General features: G+C 35.9%; 1 long non-coding RNA gene across 1 annotated transcript; it reads left to right on the forward strand.

The window, feature by feature from the left end:
• The first annotated feature begins 126 nt into the window (after positions 1-126).
• LOC116861396 lies at positions 127-21,509 on the forward strand. Its single transcript, XR_004381471.1, has 3 exons — positions 127-184; positions 21,046-21,065; positions 21,488-21,509. It is a non-coding gene; the product is annotated as an uncharacterized LOC116861396 (long non-coding RNA).
• The last annotated feature ends 5,045 nt before the right edge of the window (positions 21,510-26,554 follow it).

Genomic DNA, 26,554 nt, shown 5'->3' on the forward strand with positions numbered 1-26,554 from the left:
ACTTCCGGGATAGGTCCCGGCGCGTCACAGGCACCGCCCCCTCGGGCTACCATTGGTTACAACGTTCCTGAGGCCCCGCCCAGTCACGTGAAGCGCGCCCTGGCAACCCCACGTGCTGCGGATTAATGCACTTCCGGCGTGAAGAGCACTTTCTGGAGTGCGGTTGCAGAGGGTGAACTCAAAGGTAAGTAAGCTTGTACCTCAAACTTTTGGGTTCGTTGCGCCAGGGTCCCAGTCGAAGTTAGCTGGAACCAAACTGCGCGCTTGGTGGCCCTTGCCTTCAGGTGCGTGGTGGTTGTCGCGCGACTGTTGTCAGGACGCGCGAGGCACGCGAATTCAACGGGTGTCCCGCGGGATTTATGGAGGGAACTTTGGGGTCGAACTTCTGGCCCAGGTTGGTGGTCGAAACCACACTTGCCCCTCGAAGAAGAGACCAAGTGCAGTATTTTATTACCGGCTCTGCCCCAGCCATCCATGAGATTCTGGCAGTAACTGCCAGTGGGTGCCTGGGCAGGGTCACCAGCGCCCTGGGGGGTGGGAACTGCTGAGACATCCCCGAACCAAATAGCAGCGTGAAGTGACCCAACCCATTCCTCACACTAGGCTGTTGTGGAGCTGTGGACGTGAATGGGTGTCCGACTCCTACCGTATAGTCGCGTCCAGAAACTCAGACCAGTACAGTTCCGATAAATTTGGCTCTTCTTTCCTCTCGGCACTGGCATTTCTGTGAGTTTTAGGTATGTTCATACTCCATTAGAGCAGTTGGGTTGTCTTCATAATCTACCAGGAACCATAGAGACTTGACTAGGATTAAGTACCAAGGTTCTGAAAAGAAATGCGCTGCTTTATGTTCCATTTCACAATGCACTACATTCTTCTTTGGAGAGGTGACCTACACTCCCCGGTGTATGTGGTCCTGTAATTCTGAATTGCTGTCTCATGAAGAGTCAGCCCCCTTTCTCGCATTACTGTGTGGCTCACTGGTTTGGACAGATATTTCACACATACGGAATTTAACCTCTATAAGAAGCAAGGGAACTCTCATAAACCGAATTCAGCCTGTAGCTAATATTTAAAGAGTCAAATTAGAACACTGGTTCATGAGTTCATTCAGCTTTTCCTTATACCTCCTAACTTTTCCCTGTCTAGTGTTACCAGAATGATGGCTAGCATTTATGTGAGTGGGTAGGGCATTAAATGTTTCATGTGCTTTATTCTTTTAATCTTAACTCTTACTCTTTTTTTAACCTCAGGTTTAGTAAGTTATAATTCATACAAAGTAGAATTTACCCTTTTTAGCTCTGTGAGTTTTGAAAAACATCGACAGTTATGTAACTATCACTATAATCAAGATAAACAATATTTGCTTCATTCCAAAAGTTTCCTCCTGCCTCCTTGTGGTCAGTCCCCTCTGCCCACACCCAGCCACTGGCAACCATTAACAACTACTGTTTTAATGGTCAGAAAAAAGCAGAGAAAAGTAATTTGCCCACAATCACACAGTTAGCAAATCAGAGGGCCAAGATTGAACTCTAGGCAGTTGGCTCCACCATCACTGCTTTAACTAATACCATTACTGCATTTGCATAAGATTTGGATTTGGAATCAAATGATATGGCTTCATTCATTCAGCAAATATGGTAAATTCTAGTGAAGTTGCTGGAACACTGAATCAGCAAATACTGAACCATTGCTCCTAGGGGAAATGCAGTTAGGTTCCTGTGAGCCTCTGGTCATAACATTTTTGTCAACTGACCAATACATAATCTTGTTTTATGTGTGTTTTAGTTTAAGAACACACAGCCAAGAGCCAAGAGCACTATAATTTCTCCGCAGGAGCCTATCCAACACATGTATTTTCTCTATAAGACACATCACAGCCTCTTGTGCTACAAAATACTACACAGCATTTTAGCACTATGCTCCAAGGCCACTTTAAATAGCCGTGTCACCAAAAGAAGTTACAAAAATGTGAGAAGTGGCACTAATAGACTGAAAAGAAACACTTGTTTAATTTGACAGCTGTAATAAGAAGGCAGTACATCACCTCATTTGACCGCAGCTAGGAAAATATACATTGAATGGCTTGTATCTTTTGCTGTTCTCTGCTTGTCCATAAATGACTGTGAAAACAGTGCTAGTACTGATTACAAGTAAATTGGATGCACAGGAAAATTTACAAATATGAGGTCTATGAATAATGGGGATTCACTTTTTTATTTTAGTACCCTTAGCACTGAAATCACCATGTTAACAAGACAGCCCCTTGTTCATTAGGTGCTTGTAGTTTCCTACAGGATAAAATTTACCATAACACATAAAATAAACACTACTAAAGAAAAAAACTACAGGGTATTGAAAAAAGGGTCTCCTCTTCATCTAGTCTAGGTGTGTCCAATCGAAATATAATGTAAGCCACATGTAATTTTGAGTTTTGTTATAGCTACATTAAAAAAGTTAAAAAAGATAAAAATAAATTTCAATAATATATTTTACCCTTTTTAGATTAATTAACCCAATACATCCAAAATATCTCATATGTAACCAATATAAAATTATTAATAACATAATTTTATAATTTTGTAAACTGAGCCTTCAATCTCCTATGTAGAGCACATCTCAATTCAGGCTATCTGTATTTTAAGTACTTGGTAGGTATTTATGACTGGTGGCTATCTCATTGGACATCACAGGTCTAAAAGATTTCAAGACTGCTTCTCTAGGACTGAATATATTAATCTGACATGAGAAAAATGAGTAGAAAGTTAGCAGTGAGGAGGGCTTTGAAAAAGGGCATTTTAGCCAAAGGGATTGGGAGTACAAAGACTTACAGATGAGAAAATCGTGGCATTATAGTTAATATCTTAATGGTGAAAAGCTGTAGGCTATGCCTCTAAAATCAGGACCAAGACAAAGATACCCACTCTCACCACCCTATTCAACATAGTATTGGAAGTACTAACCAGAGAGATTAGGTAAGAAAAGTAATAAGTGGCATTCATATTGGAAAAGAAGTAAAATTATCTCTATTTGCAGGTGACATTATATTGTGTATAGGAAACCCTAAGATCTCTACCAAAAAACTATTAGAATAAATGAATTCAGTAAAGGTACAGGACAAAAAATTAATGTAGAAGAACAGATGTGTTTCTGCAACTAGCAATGAACTATCAGAGAAATTAAAAAAATGATCCATTTATAATTGCATAAAAAAGAATAAAATATTTAACAATAAATTTAACCAAGGTGGTGAAAGACCTATACACTGATAACTATAAGATGTTGTTTAAAGAAATTGAGGAAGACACCAATAAATAGAAATATTTTCTGTGTTCATGGTTTGGAAGGTTGAATATTTTTAAAATGCCATACTACCCAAAGCAATCTACAGATTCAGGGCAAATCCTATCAAAATTCTAATGGCATTTTTCATATAAAGAGAAACTCCTTAAATTTGCAGGGAACCATAAAACATCCCAAGTAACCAAAATACTCTTGACAAGAACAAAGCTGGAGGCACCACACTTTTTGATTTCAAACTATATTACAAAGCTTTAGTAATCAAAACTGTATAGTATTGGCATAAAAACAGACACATAGATCAATGGACTAGAGAAGGATCCAGCAATAAACCCATATCTGTATGGCCAATTAATTTAGAACAAAGGCATGAATATACAATGGGTAAAAGATAATCTTTTCAACAAGTGGTATTGGAAAAACTGGGTAGCCACATGGAAAAAAATGAAACTGGGCCCTTATCTTACATCACACAGAAAATTAATTCAAAATGGAATAAAGATTTGAACATAAGACCCCAAACGGTTTCCATTTGCAACACACAGATGGACCTTGAGGACATTATTCTAAGTGACGTAAGCCAAATGGAAAAAGACAAATACTGCATTTAGATTCATTATGTGTGGAATCAAAAAATGTCAAACTCATAGAAGCAGAGTAGAATATTATTGCCAGGGATTGGGGAGATGGGGGAATAGGGAGAAGTCGGTAAAAGGGTATAAACTTTCACCTATACGATAAAAAAGGATCTAATGTGTAACATGGTGATTACAATTGATAAAACTAGATTGTATGAGAGTAGAACTTAAATGCTCTCACCAAAAGAAAAAACCCTCCAAAAAACCTAAGCTTGCAAAATGATGGATATGTTAATTCATTAGATGGGAGGAATCATTTCAGAATGGTATGTATGTATATCATATCATCATGATGTTGCCTTTAATTTTTTTACAATTTATTTGTCAATTATACCTCAATAAAGTTTAAAAAAAGAAGGTAAAACATCTAATAATGTCTTATATTGGTTACATGTTGAAATGGTAATTTGGATATGTTAGAGTAAATATATGTCATCAATTTCAAAAGAATTAGATGGGGGCAAATAGGAACAAATAAAGAGATTTATTTTAACCATATCAAAAATTACATTAAATATAAATGGATTAAACATTCCAATTAAAAATAGATTAAACATTCCAATTAAAAGGCAGAGATTATCAGACTGGAGAATCTCATACCCAACTGTATGCCCTCTAGCAGATGCACTTTAAAAATAAAGATACATCTAGGTTGAAAATAAAGGGATTTTAAAAAAGATGTCAATCAAACAGTAAGCATTAAAATGCTAGAGTGGCTTTACCAATAACAGATAATGTAGACCTCAAGACAAGAGTATTACCAAAGGAAAAGAGACATTGCATAATAATAAAAGGATCAAATCATTAGGAAAATCTAATTTAAGTATGTATATTAGTCATATACATGAAGCAATAATTGACAGAACTAAATACATAGCCTGGTCTACAGTCATAGTTGGATATTTTAAAATACTTCTCTCAACAGACACAGCATCATTAAGAATGTGGTATAACTTAGAGTGCCTGGGTATCTCAGTTGGTAAAGTAGCTGCCTTCAGCTCAGGTCATGTTCCTAAGGTCCTGGGATTGAGCCCTGTTTCAGGCTCCCTGCTCACTGGGGAGACTCCTTCTCCTTTTCCCTCTGCCTGCCACTCGGTTTACTTGTGCACGCTCTCGCTCTTTCTCTCTGTGTGTCAAATAAACAAATAAAATCTTTAAAAAAAGAGAATGTGGTGTAACTTAAGATCATAATCCATCTTGATCTAATGGACGTTTTCAGAGTGCTGAACTTAAAACTGGTAGAATACATTAAATTCAAGTGCACGTTGATCAGCATCCAAAATATGTTTGATGAATTTTCAGAAACCATTGGCTCACCTCAGTGGAATTAAATTGGAAATCAGTAAGATAGATTTAAAAACTGAAAATATTTAGAAATTAAGACATTTGCATGTAACCTGTAGATTAAAGTAGCAAAAACAAAGAAGATGAGAAAAATATTTTAAATTGAATAACAAAAATATGATATATTAAAATTTATAGGCTATAGTTAAAAACACCTTTAGAGAAAAAAGTGATAGCTTTAAGTGTTTATTTTAGAAAAGGAGAAAAAATTTAAACCAATGGCCTAGATTTCCACCTATGCTAATGGAAGAAAGTCAAAGTAAATCTATAGCAGAGGTCTGTAAACTTTTCCAGTTAAAGGCCAGGTAATAAATACTTTGGACTGTGCAGGTCATACATGGTCTATTGTAGCTACTCACAAGTATGACTTTATTTCAATAAAATGTTGCTTACAAAAACGAGAATGGGGCTAGATTTGTCCTATGGGATGTAGTTTGCAAACCCATGATCTAGAGTAAGTAGAAGGAAGGAAAATAAAAATATAAGCATGCTATCAATGAGGTATTTAAAAAATAGAGCCATTGTATTTAAAAATTTAAAAAATTTTTAAAAATTTATAAAAATTTTTTAAAAATAAAAAAAGGTATTTAAAAAATTCAGCCAATGCTGAATGTTTGTTATTGAAAACATTAGTTAAGTTGATAAAAACCTTGCTAGACTGGTAAATTAAAAAAAAAGGAATATGCAAATGACAAATGTCAGGAATGAAAGAAGGGATACCATCATAGATCCTATACATAATAAAGATAGTAGTATTATAACCAATTATGACCATATATATATATTTACATTTTATATAGTTATTTTTTAACATTTTTATTAACATAAATATATATGTTACATATTTACATTTTATATAGTACATTTTATATGTTTATATTTTATATTTTTATATAAAATACATTATATATATTTACATTTTAAATGGTTTACATTTCTATAAAATTTAAGTTTTATATAGTTATTTTTTCTTAGCTTTTTAAAATTAACATATAATGTATTATTTGCCCCAAGGGTACAGGTTTCATCAGGCTTACACATTTCACAGCACTCACCATAGCACATACCTTCCCCAATGTCCATAACCTAGCCACCCTATCCCTAACCCCCCTACCCCCCAGCAACCCTCAGTTTGTTTCATGAGACTAAGAGTCTCTTGTGGTTTGTCTCCCTCCTGATCCCATCTTGTTTCATTCCCTCCCCACCTCTCAAATTCCTCATATCAGAGAGATCATATGATAATTGTCTCTCTCTGATTGACTTATTTTGCTTAGCATAATACCCTCTAGTTCCATCCATGTCGTGTAAATGGCAATATTTCATTTCTCTTGATGGCTGCACAGTATTTCATTGTATATACATACACCACATCTTCTTTATCCATTCATCTGTTGATGGACATCTAGGTTCTTTCCATAATTTTGCTATTATGGACATTGCTGCTATAAACATTGGGGTGCACATGCCCCTTTGGATCACTACATTTGTATCTTTAAGGTAAATACCCAGTAGTGTAATTGCTGGGTCATAGGGTAACTGAATTTTCAACTTTTTGAGGAAACTCCATACTGTTTTCCAGAGTGGCTGCACCACCTTCCATTCCCACTGACAACATAGGAGGGTTCCCCTTTCTCCGAATCCTCGCCAATATCTGTCATAACATATCTTATGGTTTTGGGTGCAATTGTAAATGGGATTCACTCCTTAATTTCTCTTTCTTCTGTCTTGTTGTTGGTGTATAGAAATGCAACTGATTTTTGTGCATTGATTTTATATCCTGACACTTTACTGAATTCCTGTACAAGTTCTAGCAGATTTGGAGTGGAGTCTCTTGGGTTTTCCACATAAAGTATCATATCATCTGCAAAGAGTGTGAGTTTAACTACTTCTTTGCTGATTTGCATACCTTTAATTTCTTTTTGTTGTCTGATTGCTGAGGCTAGGACTTCTAGTACTATGTTGAATAGCAGTGATAGCGGACATCCCTCCCGTGTTCCTGACCTTAGCAGAAAAGCTCTCAGTTTTTCCCCATTGAGAATGATATTTGCTGTGGGTTTTTCATAGATGGCTTTGATGATATTGAGGTATATACCCTCTATCCCTACACTGTGAAGAGTTTTGATCAAGAAAGGATGCTGTATTTTGTCAAATGCTTTTTCAGCATCTATTGAGAGTATCATATGGTTCTTGTTCTTTCTTTTTTTAAGGTATTGTATCACATTGATTGATTTGTGGCTCTTGAACCAACCTTGCAGCCAAGGAATAAATCCCACTTGGTCGTGGTAAATAATCCTTTTAATGTACTGTTGGATCCTATTGGCTAGTATTTTGTGAGAATTTCTGCATCTCTGTTTATCGAGGATAATGGTCTCTCATCTTTTTTGATGGGGTGTTTGTCTGGTTTTGGGATCAAGGTAATGCTGGCCTCATAAAATGGGTTTGGAAGTTTTCCTTCCATTTCTGTTTTTTGGTACAGTTTCAGGAGAATAGGAATTAATTCTTCTTTAGATGTTTGGTAGAATTCCCCTGGGAAGCCATCTGGCCCTGGGCTCTTGTTTGTTGGGAGATTTTTGGTGACTGCTTCAATCTCGTTACTGGTTATGGGTCTGTTCAGGTTTTCTATTTCTTCCTGGTTCAGTTGTGGTAGTTTATGTGTCTCTAGGAATGCATCCATTTCTTCCAGATTGTCAAATTTGCTGGCATATTGTTGCTCATAGTATGTTCTTATAATTGTTTGTATTTCTTTGGTTTTGGTTGTGATTGCTCTTCTTTCATTCATGATTTTATTTCTTTGGTCCTTTCTTCCTTCTTTCTTTCTTTCTTTCTTTCTTTCTTTCTTTCTTTTTTTCTTTAAGATTTAATTTATTTACTTATTAGACAGAGATCACAAGTAGGCAGAGAGGCAGGCAGAGAGAGGAGGAGGAAGCAGTCTCCCTGCTGAGCAGAGAGCCCGACGTGGGGCTCGATCCCAGAACCCTGAGATTATGACCTGAGCTGAAGGCAGAGGCTTTAACCCACTGAGCACCCAGGTGCCCCTCATTTCTCTTTTCTTTTTGATAAGTCTGTCCAGGGGTTAATCAATCTTATTAATTCTTTCAAAGAATCAGCTTCTAGTTTTGTTGATTTGTTCTTTCGTTCTTTCGGTTTCTATTTCATTGATTTCTGCTCTGATCTTTATTATTTCTCTTCTCCTGCTGGGTTTAGGCTTTCTTTGCTGTTCTTTCTCCAGCTCCTTTAGGTGTAGTAGGGTTAGGTTGTGTATTTGAGACCTTCCTTTCTTGTTTCTTGAGAAAGGCTTGTGTTGCTATACACTTTCTTGCTGTGTCCCAAAGATTTTGAATCATTATGTTTTCATTTTCATTTGTTTCCATGAATTTTTAAAATTCTTCTTTAGTTTCCTGGTTGGCCCATTCATTCTTTAGAAGGATGCTCTTTAGCCTCCATGCATTTGGGTTCTTTCCAACTTTCCTCTTGTGATTGAGTTCTAGCTTCAGAACACTGTGGTCTGAAAATATGCAGGGAATGATCCCTGTCTTTTGATACTGGTTGAGACCTGCTTTGTGACCCAGGGTGTGATCTATTCTGAAGAATGTTCCATGTACACTAGAGAAGAATGTGTATTCTGTTGCTTGAGGATGAAATGATGTGAATATATCTGTGATGTCCATCTGGTCCAGTGTGTCACTTAAGGACTTTATTTCCTTGTTGATCTTTTGCTTGGATGATCTGTCCATTTCAGTGAGGGGGGTGTTAAAGTCCCCTACTATTATCGCATTATTGTCAATGTGTTTGTTTGATTTTGTTATTAATTGGTTTTATATAGTTAGCTGCTCCCATGTTAGGGGCATAGATATTTAAAATTCTTAGATGTTCTTCTTGGACAGACCCTTTGTGTATGATATAGTGTCATTCCTCATCTCTTACTATAGTCTTCGGCTTAAAATCTCATATATCTGATATAAGGATTGCCACCCCAGCTTTCTTTTGATGTCCATTAGTATGGTAAATTGTTTTCCACCCCCTCACTTTAAATCTGGAGGTGTCTTTGGGTGTAAAATGGGTTTCTTGTGGACAGAATATTGATGGATTTGTTTTTTTATCCATGTGTCTTTTGATTGGGGCATTTAGCCCCTTTACATTCAGGGTAACTATTGAGAGATATGAATTTAGTGTCATTGTATTACCTGTAAGGTGATGTTACTGTATAGTATCTCTGTTCCTTTCTGGTCTACTACTTTTAGCTCTCTCTTTGCTTAGAGGACCCCTTTTGATATTTCCTGTATACCTCGTTTGGTGTTTACAAATTCTTTTAGTTTTTGTTTGTCCTGGAAGATTTTTATCTCTCCTTCTATTTTCAGTGATAGCCTAGCTGGATATAGTATTCTTGGCTGCATGTTTTTCTCGTTTAGTGCTCTGAATATATCATGCCAGTTCTTTCTGGCCTGCCAGGTCTCTGTGGATAAGGCTGTTGCCAGTCTAATATTTTTACCGTTGTATGTTACAGACTTCTTGTCCCGGGCTGCTTTCAGGATTTTCTCTTTGTCACTAAGACTTGTAAGTTTTACTGTTAGATAATGGGGTGTGGACCTATTTTGATTGATTCTGAGGGGGGTTCTCTGCACCTCTGGAATTTGATGCTTGTTCCCTTTACCATATTAGGGAAATGCTCTACCATAATTTACTCCAATATACCTTCTGCTCCTCTCTCTCTTTCTTCTTCTTGTGGAATCCCAATTATTCTAATGTTGTTTCATCTTATGGTATCACTTATGTCTCGAATTCTCCCCTTGTGGTCCAGTAGTTATTTGTCTCTCTTTTGCTCAGCTGCTTTATTCTCTGTCATTTGGTCTTCTATGTCACTAATTCTCTCTTCTGCCTCTTTCATCCTAGCAGTAAGAGCCTCCATTTTTTATTGCACCTCATTAATAGCTTTTTTGATTTCAGCTTGGTTAGATTTTAGTTCTTTTATTTCTCCAGAAAGGCCTTTTATTTCTCCAGACAGGGTTTCTCTAATATCTTCCATGTCTTTTTCAAGCCCAGCTAGCACCTTGAGAATTGTCATTCTGAACTCTAGATCTGACATATTACCAATGTCCATATTGATTAGGTCCCTAGCCATCAGTACTGTCTCTTGTTCTTTTTTTTTTTTTTTTGTGGTGAGTTTTTCCACCTTGTCATTATATCCAGATAAGAATGTATGAAGGAGAAAATAAAATACTAAAAGGGTGGGAAAGACCCCAGGAAAATGTGATTTAACCAAATCAAAAGAGACCCAAAATCATAGGGGGAAGAAAGGGCATAAAAAGAAGTTAAAAAAAATTCTTTTTAAAGAAAAAGAAGAGAATATATATATTAGACTGGGAGTAGAACAGAGCCACCCACTTAATTTTGGGAGTATTTTGGTCTCGTAAAAGAAACTACCTCCCAAAATTTTAAAGAAAATAAAACACACACACACACACACACACACACACACACACATACAAATAAGAGTAAACATGATGTAGGGATGGAATATGAGTATAAAGATGAAAATTTTTAAAAAATTCTATAAAGGAGTTGATAAGATAAGTTGGTTGGGAAAAGAAAGAAAAAGAAAGTGGAGAGAATTTGCCCATGCTGGAGACTAGAACAAAGCCCTTTGCTAGAATCAGGGTATATTTCAATCTATTAGAAGAAGTTGTGTCCCAAATTTTTTAGAAAAAACCCTATGTATACAAAAAAGTTAGATACAATGAAGGATAAAATATGACTATAATAATGAAGGTTCAAAATGATTTTTTTAATGAAAGGTATTGTTAAGATAAACTAGTTAAAAAACTTTTTAAAAGAGGAAAGAGTAAAAGTTTAAAAAATTAGAATAAGAAAAAAAAGTAAAATTTAAAAAGTTAATTAACTTAGCAAGACTAAAGAATCATGGGGAGGAAGCCATGAATTCTGTGCTTTGCTTTCTCCTCCTCTGGAATTCTGCTGTTCTCCTTGATAAGTGAACTTGGTCTTGGCTGGATTTCTTGCTAATCTTCTAGGGGAGGGGCCTGTTTTAGTGATTCTTAAGTGTTTATTCCCGAGTCGGAATTGTACTGCCCTTGCCAGGGGCTGGACTAAGTAATTTGCTAGGGTTTGCTCTTGGGAGCTTTTGTTCCCTGAATGCTTTCCGTAGAGCTCTGGAGGACAGGAATGAAAATGGCAGCCTCCCAATCTCTGGCCGGAGGAGCCGAGAGTCTCGGCCCTACTCCTCAGTGCATCCTCAGAGAAAAGCTCTCAATCACTCCCGTCTCCCTAGCCTTTGGCTGCGCTCTGAACTCACCCAGCCTGTGACCAAGCATCTCTGTTTCTGGCACACAGCCTCACCTGTAGTCTCCAATCCCAGCAGATCCCTGCCGCTCTTCCAGGGGGGTCTCCCTGGATCTGCCCCTCGTGGGGTCCCTGCTTAAAGAGCAGTAGCATGATTGTGCCATGGATCACAGTTTAAAGTAATCCCGAATTGAGAACTCACTCCTCGGCTCCATCTCTGTAGCCGGCTTTCCCGCTCTAATGCCTGTGAGCTCTGCGACACTCAGACATCCCTGATCTTCTGTGACCCCGCGGGACCGGAGATCACGCTGTCCCCATGTAGGCTTCACCCCAGCTTAGCCTCTGAAGTATGTCCCTCAGTGGAGCAGACTTTTAAAAGTTCTGATTTTGTGCCCCATTGCTCTCCTGCTTGCTGGGAGCTGGTCCCTCCCCCCGCAGTCTATCTTCCCGTCACTTTGGACTCACTTCTCCACAGGTCCTACCTTTCAGAAAGCGGTCGATTTTCTGTTTCTAGAATTGCTGCTCTTCTTCTCTTTGATCTCCTGTTGGATTTGTAGGTGTTCAGAATGATTTGAGAAACTACCTAGCTGATCTGCTACCTGATGTCATCTCAGCCTGATACTCCTCCGCCATCTTGATTCCTCCCTAAATTTTTTATTTTGAATGAATTTTAAACTTAAGGAAGTATTGTGAAGATAGAATAAAGTTTCCATACACCCTTAACCTATGTTTATATCTTATATAATCATTGTACCTTTATTTCAGAAATTCTTATTAGGACAATATTGTTACTAAGGTAGAAATTTTCTTTGACTTTTCCCACTGATTCTCTTTTTTGTTCCAAGATCCAATTTTGGACACCATACCATTCTATTTAGCTAGTCTCCTTGAATATGAGACAGTTTTTCGGTGTTTTTCATGACTTAGATAGTTTTGGAGAGTACTGCTCAAGGTATTCTGTAGAGTATTCCTCAATATGAGTTTATGTAATGTCTTTTGTTCTGTGTTTTCTTAGATCATGTATTCATTTATTTGTTTCCAGAGATGACAGGGCCAGACTAACAGCCAGAGTTCTTTTCATCACCCCTATGATCTAGCATTCACAGCTACATGGAAATCATATTATAAACCCCCCAACCAATTCTGGTCTGTACTCTCAACCACAGTCTTTATCTAACTCTCACATACTAAGCCAATATTTCCTCCACTTTAAATCACCCAGGGCCAGGTACCATACTACTTTGGCTCAGAGTCAGTTGATCTTATTTGAAGTAACCAGTCCTAAGCTGTTTCTCCTGTCCTGTCTTGCCTGTTCCATGGAAAGTACAATAGTTTTAGGCCGTGCTTCCCCCTCACTCCTACTTCTCCCTCCTCACCAAATTTGGTGCTTCCCTCTGTGGTCCTGCTTGGCATGGCATATCCTTTTCTCTTGGGAATTGTAAGTAATAAATTCTTTCAAGGATATTAAGTGTCTCCATGTCATCACTTATTCACCTCCGTAAATTAAAATGCCATGGGTACATTTTAATACAGTTTTGTCTTTATTAGTCAAGAGTTATGAGTTAGAGGGAAGAATACTATAGAAGCAAAATGTTCTTATCATTTTAGGGGCACATGATACCAATATGATTTATTATTGGTTACATTAACCTTGAATATTTGGTTAAGGTAATGCTTGATCAGGTTTCTCTGCCGTAAAGTTAATATTTTTCCCTTTCTTTATTCTATTCAATAGAAATAAGTCACTAGATCTAACATTTGAGAAGTGGAATTAAGTTCCACACCTTGGTAGGAGAAATATCAAAGAATTCTTGGACATATGTTAAAAACTAGCATAATTCTTAATAAACATTTTGGGGTAGATATTTCAAGGTTATGCACATATTCTGTTTCTCCTTAAAATGTTGCTCTGGAATTATAGCATTAATGTGGGTTTTGCCTTCAGCAATTATTGGTGAATTGGTGAGTTATTGGTTGACTTTGGAGGCCATGCCAGAAGACAGTGAGATGACATAGTCAATGTGATAAACAAACAAATAAACAAAAACCCCAAACAAACAAACAAAAACCCTGTCAACCAAGAATTTTTTTATCTAGCAAAACTGCCCTTCAAAAGTGAGGGAGAAATTAAAACATTAGCAGATAAACAAAAGCTGAGGGGATTTGTTACCATTAGGCCTCCCCTGCAATAAATGCTAATGGAAATACTGCAAGTTTTAATGAAAGGTCACTAGATAGTAAACTGAAGCCATATGGAGAAATAAAGATCTCAGTAAAGCTAAATACCTGAGAAATTTTAAAAAACTAGTGTATTATAACAATGGTTTGTAACTCTACTTTTTGTTTTTTACATGATTGAAAAGACTAATACATTTAAAAAATAGTAGTTTAAAAGCTAGTATTATTACAACTTTGGTTTGTAACTCCACATATTTTTCTATATAATTTAAGAGATTAATGCATTTAAAAGAATTATTAGATTATACTAGATTATATTAGATGATTATCAAATTACACAGTGTATAAAGATACCATTTTGTGACATTAACAACTGAAAGATGTGAGGATAAAGTTGTAAAGGAGGAGAGCTTTTGCATGTTATTGAAGTTAAAACTGAAAACTTCCTTTAACATTAGAACAAGGCAAGGATGTTCACTTTAGCCACTTCTGTTCAAGTACTAGGAGTTCTAGCCACAGGAATTAGGCAAGAAAGATAAATAAAAGACATCCATATCAGGCAAAAGAAGAAATAAAATTATTTATGTTTATAGATGAAAGGCTCTTATATATAGGAAATCCTGAGTGGTCCACAAAAGTATTGTTAGAACTAACAATTAATGCTGGGAAGCGGGATATCCACATGCAAAAGAATGAAGTGGACCCTCACCTAACACCATGTACAAAAATTAACTCAAAATGGAACAAAGGCACAAATATAAGAACTAAAACTATAAAACTTTTAGAAGAAAACAGGACAAAATTCCTGACTTTAGATTCGGCAATGATTTCTTAGATATGACACCAAGAAAAACTAGACAGTTTGGACTTTTTGAAAATTAAAAAAATTTTGTTAAAAAAAAAAGGCAATCCACAGATTGTATAGTTACCACATTTTATATGAAGTGGTCAGTGTTGATGTTAAGTAGACTGAGAAAAGTTAAGGATATATATTGAAATCTCTATAGTGACCATTAAAAGTTTCATGGAAAGTGGTATAAGTAGAAGGGAGCAGATACAATGATTTTCTGTGTTTTTACAGTAGTTCATTCAAAAACAGACAAAAGGAGGATTAGGGGAGCAAAGAACAGGGAACATAGGCAGAAAGCAAAGTAATAAAATGGTAGACTTAAAGCATGTCATTAATCACATTCAATAATTATAAGAAGACACCTAGAAACACTCCAACTAATGCAGAGATTTTCAAATTGTATAAAAAAGTTAGACCCAACTATTTGCTATCTGCAAGAGAGGAGAAAAATATAGAAATAAATATAAATATAAATATATGTATAGATGGCATGCCATATATATTTATAGATGAATATCATACATGCACACATGGGACATACAATGTTTTTGAAAATAAAAATAGAAAAAGTTACATGATGCAATAAGTAAACAAAAATCTGGAGTGCTATATTAATATTGGTAAAGTAGACTCAAGGAAAAGTATTACTTGGAGATAGTACTGCAATAAAGAGAGATATGTTATAATCATACAAAAAGTAATTTATCAGAAAGACATAAGAATCACAATTGTATATGTGTGTAACAACAGAACTTCAAACCATGAAATAAGAATTGATGGAATTAAATGGAAATATAGATAACTTCTCAATTATAGTTGGAGATTTTAATACCTTTCTGTTAGTAATTGATAGATTTTTTAAATCGGGGAAGACATAAAAGATTTGAATAACTCTTATTAACCACATTTACCTAACTGACATTAGTGGAACAATTCACTAAACAACTGAAGAACACACAGTCTTTTCAAGTGGACATTGCTAAGTTTACCAGACTGGAATGTGTGCTGTGTCATAAAACAAGTCAAAAAATCTCCCAAGGGCGTCTGGGTGGCTCAGTGGGTTAAGCCTCTGCCTTTGGCTCGGGTCATTATCTCAGGGTCCTGGGATCGAGCCCCACATTGGGCTCTCTGCTCAGCAGGGAGCCTCCTACCCCACTCTCTCTCTGCCTGCCTCTCTGCCAACTTGTGATCTCTCTCCCTGTCAAATAAATAAAATCTTTAAAAAAAAAATCTCCCAAGTATTGAAATTTCACAGAAGATATTTTTTGACAAGAAAGCAATTATATTAAAGAACAATATGATATATGGAAAAATCCAGTTACTTTGCAATTTAATATATTTTCAAATTACCTGTGGGTCAAAGGAAAAATTCCAAGGGAAACTAGAAAATATTTAAAAGTAAATGTTAATGAAAATAAAATATATCAAAAATTGTGGGATGCAGCTAGAGGATTTATAGCTTTAAAGGTTTATTTTGGAAAAGAAGAAAGGTCTAAACTCAGGAACCTAAGATTTTATCTTAAGAAACCAGAGAAAGTAGAGCAAAGTAAACCCAAAATAAGTAGAAAAAAAAGAAAAATAAAGACTGAACTAGGAATCAATGAAAGGGGAAAACAGAAAAACAATATGGAAATTTCATAAATCTTAAAGTTTATTCTTTGGAAAGATCAACAAAGCTGATGGGCTCCTATCCAAACTGATTAAGAAAAAGAGACCAAAATAACCAGTATTAGGAATTAAAGAGGAGTGATCACTAAAACTCTAAAGAAAGTAACAGGATAATAAGAGAATGTTTTGAACAACTTTAAAGCAATGCATTTGACATCTTGGCTAAAATGGACAAAAGAAAACTTAAATTGACATATGATTAAGTAATCCTATTTCCATTAAAAAGTGGATTCATTATTAAAAACCTTCCCATAACAAAAACTCCCAAGTCCAGGTGGTTTTATTGTTTAATTCTATCCAGCATTTAAGGAAGATATAAAACCGATTCCAACAAACTCCTTCAAAAAATAAAGGAACTACTACCTTCCCATTCATTTTAAGAGGCCAGCACAATCCAATACAACACCTAACAGAGACCTTATAAGAAAAGAAAATTACAGATCAGTATCCCCAATAATCTTTACACAAATATCCATAATCAACTATTAGTGAATCAAATCCAATGATACATAAAAAGGATAATATTTGGTGACAAGTCAGTTTTATTCCCGGGATTAAAAGGTTGCTTTATATTTGAAAATCAGTGAAAGTAAGTCACCATATTAACAGAAAAAGGAAAAAAACTATATTGTCATTTCAATAGATACAGAAAAAGCATTTGATAAACTTTATTCATTTGCTGTTAAAAACTCTCAGAAACATGAAATAGAAGAGAACTTCCTCAATCTAATAAATGGAATATGTGAAATGGCATATATGAAAAACTAACAGTACTACATAATGGTGAAATATTGAATGCTTCCCCAAAGATTAAGAATTAGGCACGAATACCCATTCTCATTATTTATACTCATTGCCTTTAAGATCTTAGCCCTTTCAATAAGATGAGAAAAAGTAATGAAAGGCATAAAGATTAGAAGAGAAAACCTGTTTTTGTTTTTGTTTTGTTTTGTTTTTTGTCCTGTTTTTTTTTGGGCAGATGTTACAGAGAAAATTTTAAGACATCTACAAAATACCTATTAGAAAATTTCAGGATACAAGGTTAATATGCTATTTTCGTATATTATCCTAAACTACTAGAAAACAAAATAAGAAATTAACTTCACTCACAATAGCATCAAAAAAGTTAAAATACTTAGGAATAAGTTTAATAAAAGAACTGCAAGATATTTTCATTGAAAACTATGAAATCTTGCTGAGAAAAAAGGATTACTTTATATGGAAATACATACCGTGTTCATGGATTTAATATTGAACTGACTCAAATGTTAGTTCTTCCCAAACTAATTGTAGATTCAGCATAATCTAGCCACAGTTTCACCATGCTTTTGGTAGAAATTGACAAACTTTTTCTAGAATTTACTTGGAAATGCAGAGGATCTATAATATTCGAAGCATCTTGAAAAAGAGCAAAGTTGAAAGACCTAACTACTTATTTCAAAGGCTACTATAAAGCTATAGTAATCAAAGCTGTATGGCACTAGCATAAGAATTGACATGTAAATCAGAGGACAGAAGAGAGAGAATTAGACTCACAATTATACAGGTATTTGATTTTACAAAGATGCCAAAGTCATTTGATAGGTAAAGGGAAATCTTTTTAACAAGTGATTTTGGAATAATTGGATACCCATATAGAAAAATTAGCCTTCATGCTTACTTCATATCATACACAGATAGATCATAGACTAATACATTAAAAAGTAAAGGTATAAAGATTTTTTTGAAACTCAATTGACTTACTTAAATTGAAAAAAATTCTTAAAACTAAAGCTATAAAGATCTGAGAAGAGTATCTGTGATTTGTGAGTAGGCAAAAGTTTTTTGGGCAGGACACAAAAAGGCAATAACCATAAAAGAAAAAAATGGGTAAATTGGACTTCACCATAATTAAAAGTTATTCATCAAAAACACACTGTTTAAGTGGTGCCTGGGTGGCTCAGTTGGTTAAGTGTCCAGCTCTTGATTCTGGCTCAGGTCATGATCTCAGGGTTTTGAGTTTGAGTTCCACATTGGGCTCTGCATTGGGTGTGGAGCCTGCTTGGGATTCTCCCTCTCCCTCGCCCTCTGCTCCTCCCTCCATCCCTTCACACACAAGGAAACCCCAAAATAAAACAAAACAAAAAACTGTTAAGAAAATAAATAATATAGACATACAGTGAGAGAAAATATTCACAAACATAGATCTGATAATGAGCTCTTAACCTAGAATACAAAAAGTCCTTCCACTCCATCAATCCAATAAAAATAGGTAGAAGATTTGAGCAGACATTTCACAAAGGAGATACACAAATGGCTAGTAAGCACATGAGAAACCAAGATCTGGGAGCTAGTTATGCTATTGCTACTGCAGTGTCTTTGTTTAACTAAGAAGTAATTTTTTTTTTCTTAAATCATGGTTAGTATTGATAGTTCTAATTTAAATGTAACATTATAGCATTTTTCCTCACCTGATTTTGTTTTATATGTGTATTTTTTTGCTCTTACAATGAAATTCTGGGTCCTAATTTTATGACTATATCTGCTTATTTGTTTTATTCTATAATTACATGAAAAGCTTCAGAATTATGATACCTATAGGATTATTAATAATGTACCACTAAGTAAAGTTTAAAATTTCATTTTCTGTTCTTTTTGTCTTTGAAATATAGCTCACTAAAGATGTACAGAATCCTTGGTCAAATCTGCTTGAATCATTGTTTTCCCTTTTCTTATCAGTTTGATTTATAGGTAGGTTAATTTATTTTTGTTTATCTTTAATAATTAATGTTAAAAGAATGATAGAGATAGAAAATCATCATTTTGCAATTTCCAGTGTAATAACTGGTTGTCAATGTATGTCAAAACCTTTGTGTAAAGATTTGTTGGGGTGGTCTCAAAGTAACACTCCACTCATGACATTAATTATAGGGGGTAAATTTTGCAGTCATGACTTTAACCAAGTGATCAAACTTCCTGACACCAGTAGTAGAACAAGCTGACATTAACTTTTCCTGAAGAGGTGCAATTAAACTACAGAGTCACCTATGAATTCTTGCCAAAATGTTTACTATGAACCTAATCATGGGGATAATAATCAGGCAAATTCAGAATATGGGACATTCTCTAAGTTAACTGGTTGGGATGTTTAAAAAGTGGCAATGTCATGAGAAGTGAAAAAAAAAGGTAGTGAAAATTGTTCTATTGTTCTAGATTAAAAGAGACCTTAGAAACAACAACCAATTGCAAAGTATAAATCTTGATTGGATCTTGGATAAAAAACATACATCTTTATGAAAACTGGGAAAATTTGAACATATATAGCCTATTATATAATGATGTAAAATTGTTGATTTTTCAGTTCAGGTGACGATACTGTGTTTATGTAGAGGATATCCTTTTCTTAGGAGATTGATGCAGAAAATTTTGGAGCTTAAGTGTTTTTGTGTCTATAATTTATTTTCAAATGGTTTAGTATATGAACACATATAGAAAAAGATAAAGCCAATGTAGCAAAACATTAACTTTTGGTAAATATAGGTGATAGTATAAGGGTGTTTATTTTAGTATTCTCTCAACTTTTATGTATGTGTGAAATTTTTTCAAAAAAACAACTGAAAGAAGGAATCAGGGCTGTTAGGGAGGGGCAATCTGAAATATTGTCACCAGGTGGTGCTGGTGCTTTTCAAATAAAGCTAAATAAACAGGTGACCAGTCTGTTGACAATTGGATGTTTATTTAGGAAAAAACTTGGGTGCGTGTGTAGGGGAACACAGACTACAAATTCAGCTTTTTAATTTTGCCGGTTTTCACTCTTCCTTTTGTTATTATATCCTATGTAACTTAACGAGTTTCAGCTATACATTTTCTTTGCCTCACAGCCTGCCTCTTTACCTGCCCCTTTACTTTCCAGGTCCTTATTTACTTCCTCTTTTTTTTTAATTTAATTTTTAAATTTTTTCAGTGTTCCAAGATTTGCTGTTCATGCACCACACCCAATGCTCCGTGCAATACGTGCCCTCCTTAATACCCATCACCAGGCTCACCCAGTCCCCTACCACCCTCCCTGAGAAACAAACTATGGGTTTTGGAGGGGATGGGGATCCTTATTTACTTCTTATGGGACTTCTAAGTACTTCCCAATATGAGGTACCTCTGTGATCGACATTGCTGACACACTAACCTTTCTGCAACATATCTCTCCCCTTCATTAACTCCCTATTTCCCTCCATATAGTTTCTGCTTCTCAGCAATGTATTAAAATTTGATTATCAGTCTGCTTCCCTGGTGTATCTCCCATTATTGCCTTACATTAACCATACTCATGAGGCATCTCAGTTGCTGCCCCCCCTTCCCTTTGTTGTGAATATCACACACCTTCTTGTCCTTGGGCATTTTACTTTGTATGTCTTCATACCCAGGAAACCTTTCTGCCCACAGCTAGTCAAAGTCTGACCTTATCTTTATCAAAGTCCAGATTAAATTCCACTTCCTTTATGTAAACCTCCCAAACATTCTATTCAGAAATATTCCTTTTCCCATAGCACTTTGTAATTTTTTTTACTGAACTTACCACATTTTGTATTGTGTAATAATTATATGTGAACACTAAATTATAAACACTTTCAAGGTGGGCAGTTTGTAGTCTCCACATTGTTTTTAAGTACTACGTAGTAGTCACTCAAGTTCAGTGGAATTGAATCTCAGGATAACTCAAAGCTAGCTAACAGTAGGGATGATGGTACTGACTAATCACCACCAATTGCTAGCCTTATTTCGGCTTTCATTTCACAGATATGTGATGAGACGCCACTGTAGCGAGAAACCAACCTGGATGAAGAATGTCCCATGGCTTATGAACCCCTACTAACCAAAAAATTCATTAATTTGAAGTAAAATTCCCATTCAATTTGACACTGTATGTCAAAACTCAAAACTTTTGCATGTCATTTGATTCGTGTATCCCAGTTTTTGGTAAGAATGTGGTAAGAATGCTCAAAGATTTGCTTTAGAAATATTTAGAAGGACATATTTGTAGAAAGTAAAAATTACCCAACAATACAGTCTAATTACGAACAATACAGAGTTGGTTAAATAAATTAATATACTTGTATACTGGATTACTATGAAGCATTAAAAATGATGCTAGAGAATGGAAAGAGGTTCCCAATGTATTATTAAATGGGAAAAAATTACAGAAGAGTATTAACATCACAACACTTTTTTTTTTTTAAAGATTTTATTTATTTATTTGACAGACAGAGATCACAGTAGGCAGAGAGGCAGGCAGAGAGAGAGGGAGGGAAGCAGGCTCCCTGCTGAGCAGAGAGCCTGATGCGGGGCTCCATCCCAGGACCCTGGGATCATGACCTAAGCTAAAGGCAGAGGCTTTAAACCACTGAGCCACCCAGGCGCCCCTCACAACACTTTTTAATGGAAGAAAAAAAACATGCATTGAAAAAAGACAAAATAATGGCAGAGATATTTCTAGGTTTGGAGATTAAATGTTTCAAATATCTTTGTTGCTATCTTTTTAAAAAGTTTTAATGATGAGCATGTTAAGAAAACAAAAAGAAAAGTTCATTTTAAAGAATTATAAAAGAATTATATCCTGAAATTTATTCTATTGTATACATAAAATTCAGTAATGCATGAAAGAATTTCAAGCTCTAACACTATTCCTTGGGCTTCACATAGAGCCAAGGAACAGTGAGGGTCAAATGATTACACAAGGGAAGACAATATTAGCAGACAGAATACGTAAGGAACCCAGGCAGAAAAAGATGAGGGTCCAGGAGTACAATTATCATGCTCAGCAACAAAAGGAGTCAGGAGTACAAGTAGAACCATAGACATCAAGCAAGTACCAAGATTGTAATATAGCACAGAGATAACTACACTTAGATATCTACGTCCAAGATTTAGTAATGTTTAGTATTATTGCGTATGAGGTAGGTGGTCTTGAATAAAAAATTTGTATATATATTTAAAGATTTTATTTATTTATTTGACAGAGACACAGTGGGAGAGGGAGAAGCAGGCTTCCCGAGGATCAGGGAGCCCAATGTGGGCCTGGATCCCAGGACCCTAGGATCATGACCTGAGCCAAAGGCAGACACTTAATGACTGAGCCACCCCAGTGCCCCCCAAATTTGTATTTTTACGGATCAGTAAATACTTTGGAGGTATTTTTATTTCCATTTTACAGATTAATAAAATGGCACTCAGAAAATATAAATGAAGTCGTATATATATATAAGCTAGGGTTTCTCAACATTAACAATCCTGGCATTTTGGACCAGGTATACCTTTGTTGTGGAGAGCTGAACAGGTAAATTAGTATGGGATGCGATGATGCCAATTTCAAAAAGGAAAGAGAGACTTGCTCAGTGAGAAGGAAAGCAGGCAAGAGTGATTTTGTAATTAATCAAGAAACTAGAAATAATATGTCATTTTACATAAAATCTCACTAAATATTTAGTATATATCTCACCAAGGAGTGCTCTCCCCTGGGGGGACTCTGGAGAACTTCAGGAACTGTAGTTGGCAGGCATATGCAAAAATCTATTCAAGTCAAGCTGCTAGTACATAGAACATCTCATGTATGATTTTAAGTCCAGTGTTCGTCAGAAAATGGCCTCTTATCTTTCCTATCTATGCAGAGGTGGGTCCTTTGGGTAGGTGGACCTGGTTCCCAGGTTTTTTTTGTTTCCTTTTTTTTTTTTTTTTTTTAGGATTTTATTTATCTATTTGACTGAGAGAGAGATCACAAGTAGGCAGAGCAGCAGGCATAGAGTGTGAGAGGGGAAAGCAGGCTCCCCACTGAGCAGAGAACCCAATGTGGGGCTCCATCCTAGGACCCTGAGATCATGACTTGAGCCGAAGGCAGAGGCTTAACCTGCTGAGCCACCCAGTTGCCCACCCCCCCCAGATTACTGCTTATATGACTCCAAGGTATGGAGATATGGAGCTGTTTATCTTCTGATTACCTCATGCTGTCATTTAGAGTGTTACCTCCACACTTTCTATTCCTACTACCGATTTTGGTCATCAAACTTCAATCCTTTCCCAAATAGATGGAAAGAAAGCCAGTTTTCAATGACTTGCAGGCACACCCTCCTTCACATATGCACCTCTCCCTCCTTTTTAAAAAAAAAATTTCCTAACCATTATTTGTATCAGCTGACAATTGGATTCTATTACAAGGAACAACAGCCAGCATTGCTCACCACCTTCTATCTTCTTTCTTATCCTCCTCCCTTGTCTCTTTCCACGCTTTCTTTCCTGTTGTTATGGCGAAGGAATAAATTAAGAAGTTAGAATATTGGCATAACATTTTTCAGGAGTTGCCAAATCTGGAATCACTGGAGGGAAAAAATAAGAAGAACTAAAGAAAACATCTAGAATTTTTTTTTTTTGCCTGGAATGTTTGTATATGATTTCCCCCATAAAATACATAGTTCTAGGCCAGGAACTATCACTGCCTTAAACTTGTTTATTTTTTTCCATTTCTGCATCTAGCTCTCATTTTTCTCTTTAGCGGTACGCTGTTATACAGGATTTGTTACTGCTTTCTTGTTTGTTTAAATCACTTCATTGGGGAGTTAGTATCATTATTACAATGCACAGAGAAAGGCAAAACCATGAAGAAATTCATGCCAGCACAGTTAGCCTCTGAATATGTTAGTCAAGTTTGGGTGAGGATGGTATTCTGCTTTGTTTCCACTTTGAAAAAATATTTCCCAAGAGCCACCCCTCCCCCTTACACAAAGTCACATATGGCATTTCATTTAAAGTATTGGGAAAAAAGGGGCGCCTGGGTGGCTCAGTGGGGTAAAGCCTCTGCCTTCTCAGGTCATGATCCCATGGTCCTGGGATGGAGCCCCGCCAGAGTTGGGCTCTGTGCTCCACAGGGAGCGTACTTCCTCCTCACTCTCTCTCTGCCTGCCTCTGCCTACTTGTGATCTCTGTCAAATAAAAATAAATAAAATTTTTAAAAAAGTATTGGGAAAAAAGAGAAAATTGAGTATAGGGTAGAAGTTGAACACATTCCTTTCTAATTATTTTATGTAAGTAATTCATTTTTATTTAGCAAAAATGAAACAAAACCCACAACTCTTTATTTTTTCTCTTTACATGTTCATTGTGGAAAATTTAGAACATAAAGAAAAATGAAATAGAAAAAAACTTCACCTGTAAAAAGAAAAATTCATCTCCAATTCTGTAACAGACAGAAACATTATTGCTACTTAGGGTTCTAACACATCCTTTCAGTAATGTTTATGTATAAATACCATTTAATTTTTTTCTTTTTTCTTTTCTCAAATGAACAAAAAGTGGGTTGATTGGTTAATTTAAAAAAAATCAGTGCGTTGAAAATGTGTTTCTGTGTGATTAACTTATTTTTCCAACATCATTTTTAATATAAGTCCAATATTCTACTGTGTGAACAGATAGTAATTTATTTAACTAATCTCTTGTTAAATATGTACATACATATTTCAGTAAGCAACATACAGTAAGCAGAAAGGGATATGGAATATGCTTTTTAAAGACAGTTAATTTCTAGTATGTATCTGTTTTCCTCTAGTCTTCATTTTAGAGTCTAGTTCTGCAGTAAGACTAAATTGAAGAAAAATGGGATGTTACTGATGTTAATGATTTGTTATATCTTTTATTCACTTGCTCAACAAATTCAGTGCCAACTTTGTGCCAGGCACTGTGTTAGATATTCAGGGTATAATGATTAAGAAGGCAGAAATAGGGGCATCTGGGTGACTCAGTTGGGTAAAGCCTCTGCCTTCGGCTCAGGTCATGATCTCAGGGTCGTGGGATCTAGTCCTGCATTGGACTCTCTGCTCAGCGGGGAGCCTGCTTCCTCCTCTCTCTCGGCCTGCCTCTCTGCCTACTTGTAATCTCTGTCTGTCCAATAAATAAATAAAATCTTTAAAAAAAAAGAGAGAGAGAGAAGGCAGAAATAGTCCTTATTCTGAGGAAGTTCGGTTTTGTAAAGCAATTGGGTAGGTGTCATTATAGAGGAAGTACAAGCATCCAAGGGAGCACATTAGAGAGGTAACTATTTTAGACTCTGGGGAAGGAGTGGTTAAGTGAAAACGTTCACATTGCATGAAAATTCTGTGTGACATATTCTCATGATTGGAAAAGACTTCAAATGTCATTTAGTTCAAACATCCTATGCTACTGGAATTACCTGTGTCCAGTGCTGATTTTATGTCACAGGGCTTTGCAGTATGGTCAGTGGATTTAAACTGCCTGGATTTGAGTCCTGACTCTATTTATTTACTATCTGCGTGTCTGATTTGACTCACATTGTTTCAAATCCATGTGCCTGTTTCATCTGTAAAATGGAATAAATAATAGCACTCACTTAAAGGTGTTGTCGTGATAAAAGATTGAAGATAGGCAAAGCACTTAAAAGAGTGTCTAGCACATAGTGTATGTGCAATTCATGTGTACTCAATTGATGTAGTCGTCATGTTGATAGGGAACTCAGTGTCCACTGAAGCCCTTGAATTGTTAGAAAGTCATTCTTAGGGTACCTGGGTGGCTCAGTTGGTTAAGCATCTGACTCTTGATTGGCTTAGGTCATGATCTCAGGTTGTGTCTTAGGACTCTCTCTCTCCCTCTTCCTCTGGCCCTCCCCACCCCACCTCCCCACCCAAAATCATTCTTCATAATAGGCTGAAATTGGGCCATTGAAACTTTTACCTGGAAGGTGTTCTCACCTGAAAAGTAGAAGAAATTTCAGGGTGGCAGATTTTGGTTGAAATTAATGAACTAGTTTTCAACATTTAAGGCTAAAAGAAATGGATTGCTTAAGGAGAGGTGATTAAAATAACCAAACCCCTTTTGGTTGCAGAACGTTTCTTGGATAAAATCCAAAATAGCAGATTTCAGAGCTTATCTGTACAACAAGTGGACTCTGAAATGTGTTTGGAAAGCACGTGAACACAGGCATGTTAAACTTTGAATTTGTACCACAGTAACACTGTTATTGGCAAACTCGACTTGAAATTATAGATTTGCATCAGAACATGAGTGTATTATCTTGTATTCAATTCCACAAATGAGTTTAATATGCCTACAATACTCAGATTAAACTTGGCTCTCTAATAGGTAATTGGAGACCTCTCTCTTTTGCTGTTTTTGAGTCAGTCAGTATTTGTGGTGAAATTTAGATTATGGTATTGGCAATCAAAACCTGCCTTCTACCAGAGACCCTTCAAAATATTTTTCCTGCAATAAAGAGACATTAAAAATAAGACAAAAGGAATCATTTTAC

The sequence above is a fragment of the Lontra canadensis genome, unplaced genomic scaffold, assembly GCF_010015895.1.
Source record: "Lontra canadensis isolate GAN:19392208 unplaced genomic scaffold, GSC_riverotter_1.0 scaffold196, whole genome shotgun sequence".
Taxonomy (NCBI): domain Eukaryota; kingdom Metazoa; phylum Chordata; class Mammalia; order Carnivora; family Mustelidae; genus Lontra; species Lontra canadensis.